We start from the raw sequence: 15,706 nt of genomic DNA, 5'->3' as shown, positions 1-15,706 counted from the left end.
AAGAAGGTTATGCTTTTTCCCTCTGTACACTGAAGAACACGAACAAATGGCTTTATGAGTTCATAATTCACAGTGTATTGTATCAGTCAGTCTGAAAAAGAAAAATGTTGGTAACAGTTTGGCTGTAATCAGAAGGTAAGGTGCCCCAGAGGGACTGGCCCATGAAGATGCTACTACTAATTGCCACCTCTGTTCATCATGCTTATCAAGCAAGCCTGAGTCCCATGTGCTGATCTGGGCTCAGGAGGGCACTGTGATACTGAGCAAAGGGGGATGGCCACTGGGTTCACAGTGACCAAAAGAGGGCAGATGTTAATATCAGGTCACAAACAAGGATTGTCTGGAGTGCCTGCTTTCAGGCTGCTGCTCAGTGAAACAATTTAGTAAAGCAGGCAGAAGCCAAGCCTTTGGCCACACTTCGCTCCACATTGGACGTGCCAGATACAGAGTCTTTCTGATGCGGGGCCTACAACTCTGTCCTTCTGTTTGTTCTTTCTCCAGTCGCCGCTTTAATCCAGGCAGCAGCCCACATTGGGCTACTTACTATTCTCATTGATCTCCTTCTCTGCTCCAAATGCTTTGTTCACTTCCGCAAGTATGTTTCTCAAACACAGTTATGGTGATTTCATCCTTTTTTAAGTCGGAGGTTGCTGTTAAGATGAAGAATACATTTCCCTGCTTCCCTTGCTGTGAAGCATGGCCACGGGATGAGATTTTGTCCAGGGAGATGTGCGAAGAATGGATGGGGCCAAATTCTGGTGTATGGACTTGAGAAGGAAGGACAGTGTTCTCTTCTGCCCCTGTCTGGGACTCCGACCGACAGCAGGATGCTGCCCTATGGGCACTGGATTGCTCATTCTTAGGTCTTTGAGCGAGAGGAATAAACTCTCATATTGTTCAAGACACTCTTATGACGGTCTTTGTTGCAGACTATATTCTCAGGCACTCTGTTCATGAGTCTTCATCGGCTCCCCTTTGCTGAAGGTTAAGTCTTCCCCAAGGAGGGCATTTATGGTTCCTTAAAATCTAGTTTCAGTCCACCGTTGCAGCTTGATTCCCTGTCACTTGCCCTAGGGCTACACTCATCTCGACATATTAGTCCTCCCTTTTCCCCAAACTTACCATCATGTGGTGCTTTTATGTAGGCTCGTTCCCACTTCTCCTACCTCATCCCTCAAGGCCTAGCTCTGAGAGCACCACCTGTGTGCTGCTTTCCCAGAGTTCTCACAACAGTTTTCCCTGTCAGACCTCATTTCTTCTTCCTCAGGGCTTCTGGAGTGCTGTGTGTGTCTGTGTGTGTCACCCTCCCTTATAATTTCTTGCATTATAATTTGTGTTTCTCTCCCTCACTAGAGGTTATTTCTTACATCTTATTGGCCAGAAGTAGAGTATAGTCCACCCTTCATCAAGTGACAGGCAAAGTGAATAGTAGGTAATCAGGATGGACACAAAAATGAAGAATCTATCTTTCTTGAGGAAGGGAACCCTGTTAGCAAAAAGGAGTGGAATAAAGATTAGAGGTGCTTTATGTTCTTTTCAATGAAAATGCCTTTGACGATGGCAGGGAATGCAGGAAATAAAACAGCATGGGGCAGATGCCTTTGGTTACTGGGCTCAAGCTGGAAAAACAGTCCCTGACAGGCTACAATCATTATTGTGTATTTCTAGAACTTTGAAAGATAAGGAGGAAATCTGCAGAGTAGCCCCATAGGGATAGGAAGGAATTGGGCCAGTGTAGTCCCTGAGAACAGGCATGCCTTGTTTCACTGGCTGTGGAAATGTCCTCCCATGTATCTGACAACCACAGCTGCCTTTGACATGGCCACTGCTGACATATGTGACTACAGCAGGCCCACTCTGTGCCAAGGGCGAGAAGCCACAGCCAATGCATTCACTTTAATTTGCTTAATCCCATGCTTAGCCTTGAAGAAAGAATTGTTTTCAACATTTGTGAATAAAGAATCTATAAGTCTGAGCACTTTACATTTCTGTTGAAAAATACTTCTATGGTCTTGGTTGTCCCCCAAATATCCAAACCCTCTGAGAAGGACCAATGGGCTAGATTTTTAGGAACTCTACTTTATGAAAGCATGAGATACAGTGTGTATATCTAAAGTCACAAACTGATTTTGAAAATAAACTTTGAAATGAAAACCAATGATGTGATTTTTCTTTTATTTTCTTTTTTCTTAATTTCTGAATAAGCTTAGCAGAGTAGAGAAAGCAGATTCTTTTAAGAATGAATGGGAGAATGTTACCTAAATATGGTGGTTGAGGACATGAATTCTGAGGTCAGTGTGTATGGGCTGATGCCTGGTTCCATCCCATAGCAGCAGGATACTTAAGCCTGCTGTGCTTTAGTGTCTTTATATGTAACATGGAGATAATATTACTATCACTTCATAGGCCACTTACTAAGAATTGAGATAAACATACAAGATCTTCCTTTAGTGCTGGCACATACTAAGTACAATAAATATTAGAACTCTCCAATAGTATTTTATGTAACATTCATCTGTCAATTAATACTCTTTTCCTTGACCTCTTACATGGCCCGAGCCAATGGACTGTTTCAAAAATCATATCATATTGCTGGGACTGGTGACCTTATAAAAGAGAATGTCAAGAATTCAATATCTCCTTTTGTGGCATTCTAGGATATGAATGAGGAAAATATAAGTTGATGTCTAAGTAATAAGTCCAGATTGGATTTTGAAAAAGAAAGAGGTTCTATTACATTAGTTCTTCTGAAAGTGTGAATCAAACTGGCATATGGTGGAATTTTGTAGGTAGGTTTTTGTAGGTGGTAGTGGATAAAATCATAAATGTGTTGGAGGAGAAGGGCTCTTAAAATTAACCCACACAGCATTTCTGGCACAGAGCTTCACGTTGGCCACCCCTGAGACAGTACAAGCATTTGAAGTGGATTTATGCCCAAATTCTTCATGGCATAATTTAAAAGAATTTAGGCAAAATATGCTGCCACAATGAACACACACTCTGTTTTATGAATGGTCTGTTTATTGCTGTGGCTCTGCACAACTAGAACAAACTGGTCTAAACCAGTCAAATTCATGCAGAGTCACGAGGCTGCGCTTTAAATCTATTCCTTGCTCCTAAATTCACTTTCAACTACATTAATGAGCAGATATTGCAATGAAATATACTGGCCTGTGCCCCTTTGGAATGGCTCCGTATATGGCACTATTTACTGTGGAGTGTGAAGGAATCAACGCATCCTCCCAGCCCGTGTGGGTCTGACTGCAGGAAATAGCAGCTCAATCTTTGAAGCCAAGACTTTTCCTCCGCCTCTCAGAGTAAATAGCCTGGGAGAGCTTCCTCACTCCAAGGAAGTTGAGATAAGTGTGTGATAGGAGGAAGGGAGAGAGGGCTGTCTGTTGTACTGTCAGAATGGCACCTGAAGGAAAGCAGCTGGCTCCCGCTGAGTGATAAGGCTAAGGTTACTGAGGCAGAGATAAAAAGCTCACTCAGCCCAAGTACATTAAAACCGAAAGAGCCCCAACAGGAGTTTTTAGCATTGCACCCCAAGCCTTTCTCTGAACAAAATGACAATCTGTTCTGTTTCTTTCTTTCTTTCTTTCTTTTTTTTAAAAAAGGGAATATAAGGAGTATACTTTGCTAAGAGGAATAAGTGCAGAACACACATGCACACACACTCCCCTGGAACTGGCTTCAACAGCTGTCAGTAGCTGACATCCTCCCCAATGGGACACTTTAAGAAATCACTGCAAGGGACCAGAATGGACAGGATAGAGGGTTTCACTGCTTGGAGTAGGACTTTTTATTGCTCTAGATGCACACGGTGGTGGTGGTGATGCTGGTGGTGGTGTTAAAAGTCAGAGAGGGAGCTCCAGGAATGAAACACCTAGGTGGACAAGGCCATGAAAAACCTCACTAACTCAATACTGTAGTGGGTGTCTAGCCAACATTTTAAAACTCCAGCCTGCTTTTGATAAACATTCACTTCTCAGGCACACCTTTTCCTTCACAGTTCTCTCCACTGTCCCAATGGTGCCTCCACAGTGAAGATTTTATGGGGCCTTATTTTCTAGGATTCCCATTCCGCCTCAAACTTAGCTTCCCCTACCCACACAATACACGACTATGTTACCACTGTAATCTGACTCCTTTCTCACTGTATGCGGAACACTCCTTTATACCACACTGGTGGTGTTACCCTCCCAAGGTCCTCACGCCCAGGTACTGTTTCAAACTTTTTTTTCTTTCTAAAGACATAGAGGACTGCACGACACATTTTACCAAGATCAAGTCTGGAATAACTAGTGAAATGGCAAGCCTTGTCTGAAAGAGAACTAAAAAAGTTTTGTGCTACAGTAAAGAGGTTTTAACGGGGGGATTCTTATTACTTCCACCTCTTAAAGAACACACAGACCTTCCCTCTCTTGCTAGTTTCTTTGAGATGCCATTTCAACCCCTATATTTTTTCCATGCCTCCCAGCAACAATCCAATAGTGTAATAAGACTTCCGGAACAAAAACTTGAATCTTGTTCTCCCCTTGCCAATCCAGGATCTGTCTTAATGAATGAAACCATCAGGGGGAGCTCTTTGAGTAAGCCTCTGTGGGGTTTAGGAGAAAGACCGGGCAAGACATGCAGAGAAAGCAGCTTTGCAGAACTAATATTCCCTAAGCACACAGGCCACAAAGGCCACCTCCCCTCCACACTTGCTAGGGAGGCACAGAGGTAGCCCAGGAGAAATAAGGAAAAAGTCAAAGTTTAAAAAAGGAATGAGCATGGGGGCAATAGCTTAATGGTGAGATGGGGAGGTGATTCGTGATTACAGCCTAGTGGGCACTCCTGGTTATCTCCAGGTATCTTTTTTTTTTTTAGAAATCTAGACCCAGAAACATGGATGGAAGGGGACCCAGCCTCAGGGTGGGATCAGCACCAGGTGGTGGTCTACTGAGGAGAAACAGTAGGAGAGGTGAGCCAAGAGCAAAGGATATTTTTGTTGGCGCCAGTACAGGATTTCTTGGGCCAGAGTCTAGGAGGAGCTAATGTGGAAGACCAGCTTCTTAGCTTACAGGCTGACGGAGGAAATGGCGGATGCCACAAGATGGAGGCAAAAAAGCAGGTAAGAACCGTCCCATAGACCGCTTTCAGCCAGAAAGGCGAGAGATGTGCAGAGACCAGAGGTTCCAGAGATTTTGCTTATAATGGTCAATCAAATTTACTTTCTAAAGTTGTATTAAAACCCCGTCATCTAGGATGATTTGGGACAGAGCGTGTTAAATATTGTTTGCACACACATCAAACAGGAACTGTACATCCTGTCACAAAGACATGTAGAGCTTCAAACAGGCTAACTGCCCTTTTCCCGTAGGTCCAAATCACGATTTTTATTTTATTTTTTTTTTTGCCCACTTAAGCCATGTTTTCCTTGGTAAAACAAGAGTGAGCAACAGCAAGCGAAAAATACAAAGTGCAGCTTTTTTTTTTTCTCTCTCTGGCTCCCAGGAAGGAATTCTATATATAAATGTCACATTTACCTACCTACAGTCTTCCACAAAGACAGGGTCGAGAGAAGCGCGCGTGAGGCTAAGTAGCAGCCTTCTGCACCGCGGAGTGACTGGCAGGGGCGGCGAGAGGGCTGGGACCTTGGCTTCTTCTGGGCAGGCGCAGGCGCGGCGCACGTAGACGGAAGCGCTGCTGCCACGCCAGGCACGCTTGGCTCTGGCGCCGGAACCAGATGGGTTAAAGGGGCTCTGCGTGCTGCAGGCTTTTCTAGACCTGTGGACTGGAGTCAAAGCTGCGGGCCACCTTTCTTTATTTCCTTTCGTTTTTCTTCTGTTTCTTCTTCCTTTTTTTTTTTTTTTTTTAATTTGTCAAATTTCGAACTGTATGTTTGTATTTTGACACCCTTGTTGGAAACAGTACGGAAGCTGGGGGATATTAATATAACCCCTGTCAAGATGTGTTTCCTAACTGAAAAAAGGTAGTGAATTTTGGGACTTAGGATTTTAAATGAGTTAAACCTTTCAGGTGTTACTTGGCGTTTCAGCCTGACCAGCTATTTCTGAATTTACAGATGAAAAATTTCTCATGAGTCCAGAAGGCAGAAGAGGGAGGGAGAAGTGCACAGAGAAAGAGAGAGAAACAGAGAAGAAACAGAGATTACAAAAAAATTTATGGAAATATTTAAAGATCAAAGCCATTTCTTTAAGTTCATCTTTATCAATTCCCGGTGCATTCAACTGTAACTATAAAAAATGACAATTATGTATTTCACTAAATGTAAATAACTTCTCATATTCTTTTTCTGCAGAATATAGTTGCTAGGAATCCTCATATATATTTTGAACTATTTAATCTTATATATAGTTTCTAAATATAGAAGTACTGTCAATTTCATTTACAACCTTCAAATAAAAAACCTCCAAAATATATGTTGTGTCATAATTCATGGTGCTTTAATGTAACAAAATCTCCTGAATGCAAAGGCTTTATCTGTCTGCAAGTTACTCAGCCCTTTCACTTTACTGATGGAAAAACTGATGTTCCCAGAGGTCTAATATGCCTTTGTTTATGCATGTGGCTAAATGATACATGAATTACTAATGGAAGTGTCCCTTCCTAGTAGGTCTTCATGTCTTTAATTGCAGCCTTTCCCAGTTCTTCAATTTCAAGTTAAAGTAGAAAAGCCACAGACTGGATGTCTCACAGAAAGCCCCTGCTGACTGAGTTACTGCCTAGAGCTGATGTGCTCCAGGGCCCTTTGAGGTTGGGCAGGAAGGGGTGTTGGAGGGAAGAGGGGCTCTTCTGCATTGGTGCAGGGTCTTCCTGCGCTTCCCTTTGGTGGTGCAGAGGCCTAGGGTCAAGAGCAGAGGGTACCTGTGACCCATTGTCAGTCCAGAATTCTGGGTGTCTGCAGCCTCACAAAATGCTTACATCACATTGTCTTGGGAGCATAGAATGGAGATGGCTGAGGCAGCGTTCAGAGGTTCTGACAACAGCACCATGAGTTCCTCTTTGAGGAAATTCTCCATAGAAGCTGTATTTGTTCATTCATTCATTCAACACATATCTCCAGGGAATATGCATTTGTGTAGGACTGAGATTCAGCAATGCACAAAAGCCCTCATGGGGCATTACTCTAGGGAGGTATTCCAGTCACACAAAGATGGGTCCATGTCAAGTTGGCCAGAAGTCAGTGGCTTGAGGGCTCTTGGTAAAGGGCAGTAGCTTCTGATAGTCTGAAGGAGCAGGAAGTGACCCAATGGAGACAAGGCCACTGCCAAGGATGATAGCAGACATGCCATCAGCAAGAAAGGCTGATTCTATGTAACCCCAATAACATGGAGATGTTGGCATTCCTTGTCCCATTAACTCACATCCTTCTATATTCTCCAAAGCTTAGGCTCAACCCCAGCCGAAAGACTGAAAATGGGAAATTGTTGAATCTGAGAAGAAATTAATAAATTCATAGAATAATTTGAAAATCTCTGAAGTAACTCAATTTTCTTGGGAATAACTAAATTACTTTTTTGGGGGGGTGGGAAAACCTTAGATAAAATATAAAGAATACCATTTTTGTACACCCAAAGTTGTGTCTATGAAATGTATGATTGTAAAGTGACAAAAACGAAAATCACAGCATCAAAACACTGAAACTTACTGAACACCTATAATATACAGATTTCCAGAGGAGAAACTGCAGAGGAGAACCAAAAAGAGAAGATTTGGGATTTGAACTCAGGGTTGTCTGATTTCCAAACTTGAGACTTACTTGTGAGAGGCAGTAGAAACCTAGGTTCTTTAACGCATGATAGTAATTATTTGCAAACATGGGTGTCTTGGGTATATCTATCGAAAGAATAAATATCCACTAAATGGAAGAATTTGGCACTTGTCAACAGATGCTGCAGATTCCTGTAGGATGTCTGGTGCCTTCCCTAGAGACAGATTGGGAGCTCTAAGTTTGCTAATAGAATAGACAATTTAAAATACCAAACTTAGAATATGCTAATAATATTACAGTTTATATATTTCTACACTTTAAATAATGTCAATGTTTGAGCCTGTGAATAACTAGCTCTTTCTTTGGAAATAAAATAGGTGGCAGGTAAGAATATGACTCTCAGATGGATTACTATTTTTATTAAAAGTTAACTCATAATACTGAAACCACTCCATCGGAATAAATCTGTTCTAATAAATATTCTCTAAAGTAAATTTCAGCTGAGCCACAGTTATTGTTTCAGGGCTTGATTTTGTGATGGGGCCAATTACATTTTTATTTAGGCTGGGCTACATAAATTCTGAAAACACCAAAGGACATGCCAACAGAAAGAAATATGACTTGTAGAGAGAAGCCATTGCTTTTATTTTTGTGTGATTGTAAGGAGTAAATTTACTCAAGCCAGATGCTAACCTAAGAGACATATGTTTTTAATATTTTAAGAATCCTTTTAGAATATAAATCAATGACACTCATCCCCCATTAATTTATGGGAGTGTTCTAATGAAAGTTTCAGTGGAATCACTTATTAATTCAAGTTTACAGAAACACACTTTGCCTTTCAATCCATGTTCTTTTTAGTGATACACAATATAGACCATAAATTTAGAACACAAATGTACAAATTTTCGGTTTTATTTGCATTACTGAATACATTTTTATTAAAGTATTCCAATAAACACACTTTGAAGGAAAAAGTAACTCAAATATTTTGCAGATAGTATGAAAAGGCAAACCTTGGCAAGTTCAATGTTTTACTACCTACAAACATTTTCTTCAGGAAGAGTCAGAAACAAGGTCTTATGGGCTTATTCAAAGATGTCAATATAGCAAAAGAGCTTTTTCATTTGGTGGGGGGCAATTTGCATCAACTCCTCACTCTGCCTTTGCTGCCCTGAACCCTACCATCATTAATAGCAAGCCCTCTGAGTTCAGGCAGAATGTTGACATAATTAGGCGGGTCCCCAAGTCTAACCCACCCTGAGTACCTGAGTAACCATTTAATAGTAACCTATTGAATGAATAACAAAGACTGTAGAAACTTTGCTTTTCTTTTTCTATTCAATATATGACTTTCCTGATACATCCTTACTGTAACTATTGCAGCCATTTTTTAAAAAAGATTTTATTTATTTATTTGGCAGAGAAAGAGATCACAAGTAGGCAGAGAGGCAGGCAGAGAGAGAGAGAGGAGGAAGCAGGCTCCCCGCTGAGCAGAGAGCCTGATGCGGGGCTCGATCCCAGGACCCTGGGATCATGACCTGAGCCGAATGCAGAGGCTGAACCCACTGAGCCACCCAGGCGCCCCTATTGCAGCCATTTTTAAAAAACAGGAATAAGGGGTGGAAGAAGACCTCCATTCATGTTAAGGGCAACTTATGATCCATAGCATGATGGAAGTGGAGGGAAGATGGAAGCAAAAGCTGGAATTGTCCCTTTTATGCCCAGAGTTTTACTAGGGTAGAAAATTTTCAGACTATGTTACATGTATCACAAAACTGTAAAGTATTGATAATCTCCCATTACTGGAAGATTGCCTTTCATAAAAATGGTAGACAGGTACTGAAAACAAATCAAACCTTTGTCCCCAGCACATAAGATGCTAATTATAATTAGCGAACAAAGACAAAGGCCTCTTCATGGGGGGGGAAAGGATTTGTACAAAGGCACTTCCTGTCCTCACATCTTCCTCAAAATCTTAGCCTGCTAAATGCAAAAGAGACTGGATTTCAACCTGAACTCATCCCCCTGAGCCTTTCATTTTTGGGTGTGGTATAATCTGCTTAACAATGAACAGATGCCCTGGGCATAAATTTGATCATTGATAGTGCCACAGGTCCTTTTCACTTTTCACTTTAGGAAAGTTTTGGTTTAGTAAAAGTGAAAGTTTTACTTTCAATAGACACTAAATAGATTTCTTAGAAGAAACAGTGCCTTCAGCACAGGTTTCAAATAATTATTTACTGTGAAAGTGGTTTAAATAAAAAATAGGAATACATATACGATAATGTGGTTAAGGAGGAAACGGATATTGGCCCAAACCAAGACCAAGAAACATTTTAATGTACAGACATACATTAGGGATAGTCTGGAACTCACATTAGATTACAGCATGCACATCCGCAAGCTTATGGGAGCTGCTGTAAAACAAGGCTACCAAAGGATAAACCAGATAAGGATCGGAAATGATTTCTTGCTACATTCCACGGACCTTACCCAGTCTGATGCCTTACCTTTTCAGCAGATCATTTAAAACACGAGTAAGTTTTAAGCATTTGAAGAGACATGAAAGAACAAGGATGTTTTCTTTTTCTTGGAAAGAATAAGAACAGACTGATTGTTAAAATACCTTAAGTACCAGTTTTTTTATTTTAATGAAAAATATAGGTTCAGTTTCAGCCAGGATTAATTCAAATATTAGAAATAAGATTCACTAATCATTAGTATTGTTAAAGACTTCCTTGGGTTATACTGTCCTTTCTTGAATATATTGAAGACATTGAATGTATACAACCTAGAGATTTAAACATTTAAACAAATGCAACCCAGACTTGGTGGTCCCTTAATTTCAGTTGTCTAAGATTCTCTCAGCTTATTCTGGCTCACTGATGAATGTTGGACAGAGAATCGACTATTTAAATCAAGTTATAGAAATTTAATTTACTGATTACATGAGGTTACTCAAGGTTATTTGTCACTGATTAAGCTCCTAATTCTACTAATTGAAAAGTCATCAAGGAATGAAAAAGATAATACCATCCATGTATCGCTAAGAAGTTGGTTCCTTAAATTGTGTTAGCACCCAAGCTTTATTTTCTAAGATATTCATCACCACTCAGCTTCTTTTCTCATCAAGTGTATATTAAATTTTAAATATTGATAACTAGAACTCAAGAAGGGGTAGTTCTGTGTTTTTATTGCATACTGTGAAAATATCTGTGGTTTCTCTTACCTATAGAGCTCTATTTTCAGCTTTTTCTTGAATATAAGTATTTTTGATTATTACATTAAAGATCTCATGCTCTCCACAAGGGGATGGCCACTTACTGGGTCTACGGATAGGTGATTTGATGTTTTGGACTTATTACTCGCCTTTGAAAAAATGTTGATTGATACCTCACAGTAGTCATTAGTTGTTTTTGTGGATCTTTCTTCATATACTCATGTGATGGTCAACATTTCACCCACTGATCAATTATTTCAAATACATGTTATTAGATAATACTGATGCATTAAATTATTTAGAACAATAGGAGAAACTGCAGAAGAAAGAATGCATTCTGGGTTGAAGGCAAATCATTCCTGTTGTTAATGTATATAACAAAACACATTTTCAGGAATTTTTGACTTGAAAGAAGAAAAAGAGTATTGAACTGGGTGGGAGACCTCCAAGATCTAGGTATGTGCAAACCAGAGCTCTACAACCTGGACAAATCTAACCTCTTTCTGCTACTCCATTTTTTTTTTTTTTTTTTAAGAGAAAGAGGGGAGTGGGAGGGTTAGAAGGACAGAGAGAATACCAAGCAGGCTCCACACCCAGCAGGACCCATCACCGGGCTCTATCAACAGACGCCTGAGATCATAACCTGAGCTGAAATCAGGAGTCAGATACTTGAGCTACCCAGGTGCCCCACTCCTCTTTCTCCTCTTACAGAAAGGACATGTTATTTCATTCTTCCTAGAGTTGTCACACTGGTAAATTGGATGTTTCGGTGTTGTGAATATTAAATTGGATAGTTCTGGTGTCATTTCAGATGTTAACTTCCTCAGACTGCCTTCCCTCACTGAATTTTTGCTGGTATAAGTTCTGTTTTATGTTCTCTTTGCACTTTGAACATATTTTTGTTATACAGCCCAATGTAATTGTTTCCTTTCTTGTTAACCTCCTACTGCCCTCCACACCGTGAGTTCCTAAGAGTCAGTCTTTTTATCTCTGTATGTCCAGAACCTTGCATCGTACTTAAATTTTGTTTAAAGAATGCTTTTAAAAAGAGGTTGGTTAATCTTCAAAGTTTAACTGAATAGTTAAACTTAATAGTTTAACTACTTAATAGTAGTTTCTACAGTGTTATTTATAAACGAATTCAGCTTTATTTATATCTTCAGTGAAAGTGAAAATGATTTACTATTTTATAGGACCTGAATTACAGCCTAATGCTACAATTCAGAAGCATAAGTGTTTGATACTCGATTTAGGTCGGAATGCTCTCAAGCCAGGAATTAGTAGTAAGAGTTTCTGAAAACAGCCCGAGAAGGTTAGAACGAGGGTATGGGGGAACCAGATTATGGATTTTTAAACCACAAGTGACTGTAGAAAAATCCGTTAGAAGAAACAAGCATCAAAGTTGGTTCAACAAACAAACAAACAAAGAAACACATGGACCTGCATTATATTTAACCCGAAGTGGCAGGACCCCATAGGTTGCCTCTGCTCACACTGCAAACTTACCTTCAGGCCAGACTCAGTAGTTGGCCATACCTTCCCTAGCAGAATTATTCCCTAGCAGGATAAACAATGAAAGAGAATAGGGAAAAACTTGCATCAGAATGTTTTACAGGGAGAAGGGCAAAGGACTTTATCCACCACATAGAAAAAATACACATGATTCTTTGGATAGTATCTTTGTTTTCTTAAAAAGTCTATCAGCCTCTGGCACCACAGTCCTCTCTGTCCCCGCCAAGCCTATAAAAGTCTCTCGTTGCCAGGATCCATCCAACTCTGGCTCTAAACTCACACTGACCACCTAGCACACCAGGCAGCTCGCAGACACTATGCATTTAGAAAGCAGTTCATGACCATGTTGCCGTGGTTTTCAAATGTTTATGACTGTGTCTCTGAGTAAGAAAACTAATTTATGCTGTGGTCAAGAACACGAATATGCACAGGAATAAAATTGAGAGAAAAATATCTTAGGAAAGAATTTTTACAGTGGACTCATTCCTCTCCTCCCCTCTGCCTTTCTCCACTCCTCTCCTAGTTTATTTAATTAAAAAAAAAATTACTGGTCCTAATCCACCAATTTCTCACCAATAGAAGTATGAAAAACACTTAGTATTGTTCAGACATGGCTCTTGGAGTTTCAGTACACAACCCAAGCAGCTTATCCAGATATTTATACCCCTAAAAACAGGTTTCTTTTAGGAATGTGTCTCCGTTTTTTCAGGCTACCGTCACACAATATCAGAGACTGGGGAACTTATAAACGACAGAGAAGTATTGCTCACGCGTATACTTTCCGAGGCTGTGGAGTCCAAGTCCAAGACACCAGCACAGTCAAGGGAGGGCCTATTTCCTGGTTCACAGCTAGCGTCTTTCCATTGTGTCCACGTATGGTGGAAGGGACTAGGGAGCTCTGGGGGTCTCTTTGATAAGGCCACTAATCCCATTCATAAGGGCTCCACCCCTATGACTTAATCACCTCCCAAGACCTGCCTCCTACACCACTACCTTAGGGGTTAGGATTTCAACATATGAATTTGGGGGGTACACAAACATTCAGACATTAGCAGGCTGCATCTGCTATTAAAAAAGTAGTATTTTTCTGGGGCACCTGGGTAGCTCAGTCGTTTTAGTGTCTGCCTTCAACCCAGGTTATGGTCCCATCCTCCTGGGATGGAGCCCGCCTCAGGCTCCTTGCTCAGCGGGGAGCCTGCTTCTCACTCTCCCTCTACCCCTGCTCCCCCGAGCTCCGGTCATGCTATCTCTCAAATAAATAAATAAACTCTTAAAAAAAATAGCATTTTCCCACATTATTACTAAGAAATTTGAGAACCGAGGAGGTTAAACCACTTGAGGTTAATTATGGAGGGCACTCTCTGTAATATGCTGTCACCTCTCTGTTCAATTCCTCTGTCCTGAGCCCCCGTGGAAAAAGCCACTTGGTTCAGGAAGCATTGTACTAATCCTGTCTGCCAGAGCCACTGGCCTGGCACAGTTCTACTAAAACGCTAGTCCTTTTTAAAACTATTACTATTATTACTATCTTACTATTATTATTTTAAAAATAAAATAGAATTCTCTTACATTTCATTATTTTTAAAATACATATTTTCAGGGCACCTGGGTGGCTCAGTGTGTTAAAGCCTCTGCCTTCGGCTCAGGTCATGATCCCAGGGTCCTGGGATCGAGCCCTACATCAGGCTCTCTGCCTGCCTCTCTGCCTACTGGTGATCTCTGTCTGTCAAATAAATAAATAAAATTTAAAATACATATTTTCAAATATGTCTTTATTATATTTATTATTTTTATATGATTAGCTCTATTAATCACTAGGAAGTGGAACAATTGTAAAATATGGGCAAATCCAGATTTAATCTGCCAATGAAGTCATTTATTATTGGAAACATTCTTTCTCCGTCATAGGCATGCAATCCACTCCCAGTTGCCTTTTCTCTTAATTCTCAACAATGTCCGGGCCCTGCTGCTTACATAAGTCATTACAAAGCTGTTTCCGTACTGGCCACGGGGGACTTAACTGTTTGAACACAGCATCAGTTCAACTCCCACTTCTTTTCCAGGTAGCAGCAAGTTGAGTTTATGTCAACTCATCATCATTATTAACATATTTATGCATGGGCATGTGAATGGCACTAGAGGGACTTTACATAAATACAGAAGAGTGTGGTTCATGCCTTTGAGGACATTAAAATAAAATTAAGTCGGAGGCAGTCACCATATGCAATGCCTAATCATGTAATATGGTGACCATTTGGTGATGCTACTATACCATATTTCCACAGCATTAGTGTTTTCAAATGACTCAGTCAACTCCTGCCAAGATATGCAAAAACAACTAAATGAGGAGCCTTTTCCAAAAATGTTTTTCTGTTTCTGTTACCAAATTCATCTAATAGAATCACTCTCTGAGTAAGTGCCACTTGCTTACTGTGGAAAACACTTTATTTGGTAGCAATTTTGAAACATCTAATATGAGTTACAGATACTGCAAGGAATTCTATTTCCCCCTTCAAAATCAATAGAAAAATTGCTACACACACTAGGTATTTTTTCTTTGTAAAGACAGATTTAACATTGCATTCTGTTTCAGAGTAGCTCAGGTATTTCTCAGCTAGCAAGTGGTTTAATCCTCCATTTTACCTGCTCAGGTAAAAGGGTCGTTTTGCATCTTGAAGGCTAGAGGCAGCATTTTGTACAAATAGATAACACACTAATTCGATCGTTACTACTGTTTTAAACTAGCCTTAGGGAGGAGAGATAGAGAGTAATTCATCACTGACAGTAAAAATTACTGTTTCTTTACCAACATCTTAAAATCATGTACTCACAGTTGAAATGCTAGATGTTTTAAACTTCCATGTTCCACAGAGAGAATATCTTCCATTCATGATGTTCTTCTTAATAGATTTTTTAAAACAAATGTCAACATGGTCAGACTTTCCTCCTTGGAATTCTAAATGTTTCTATTGTCTCTACATCTTGAATCAGTCATTTAAAAGCTTCATAATTGGAAGTTTTTCTGTTGAGTAATTATTCTATTGCAATGAATTTTTACCCTGCATAGGTGTTGTCTTGATTCTTTAGTGGCCTTCTTAAACATATATTAAATATAATATAATATAATATAATATAATATAATATAATATAAGTATATATATATATTTAACTTATAAAAGCATCTTTGTATATGTTTGTGTATGTGAAAAGGTAAGGCAAGCCATGGAGGCCCACTGAAGCATTCACATTCA

The sequence above is a fragment of the Martes martes genome, assembly GCF_963455335.1.
Source record: "Martes martes genome assembly, chromosome: 5".
Classification (NCBI taxonomy): domain Eukaryota; kingdom Metazoa; phylum Chordata; class Mammalia; order Carnivora; family Mustelidae; genus Martes; species Martes martes.
This window is presented reverse-complemented; position numbering follows the sequence as displayed.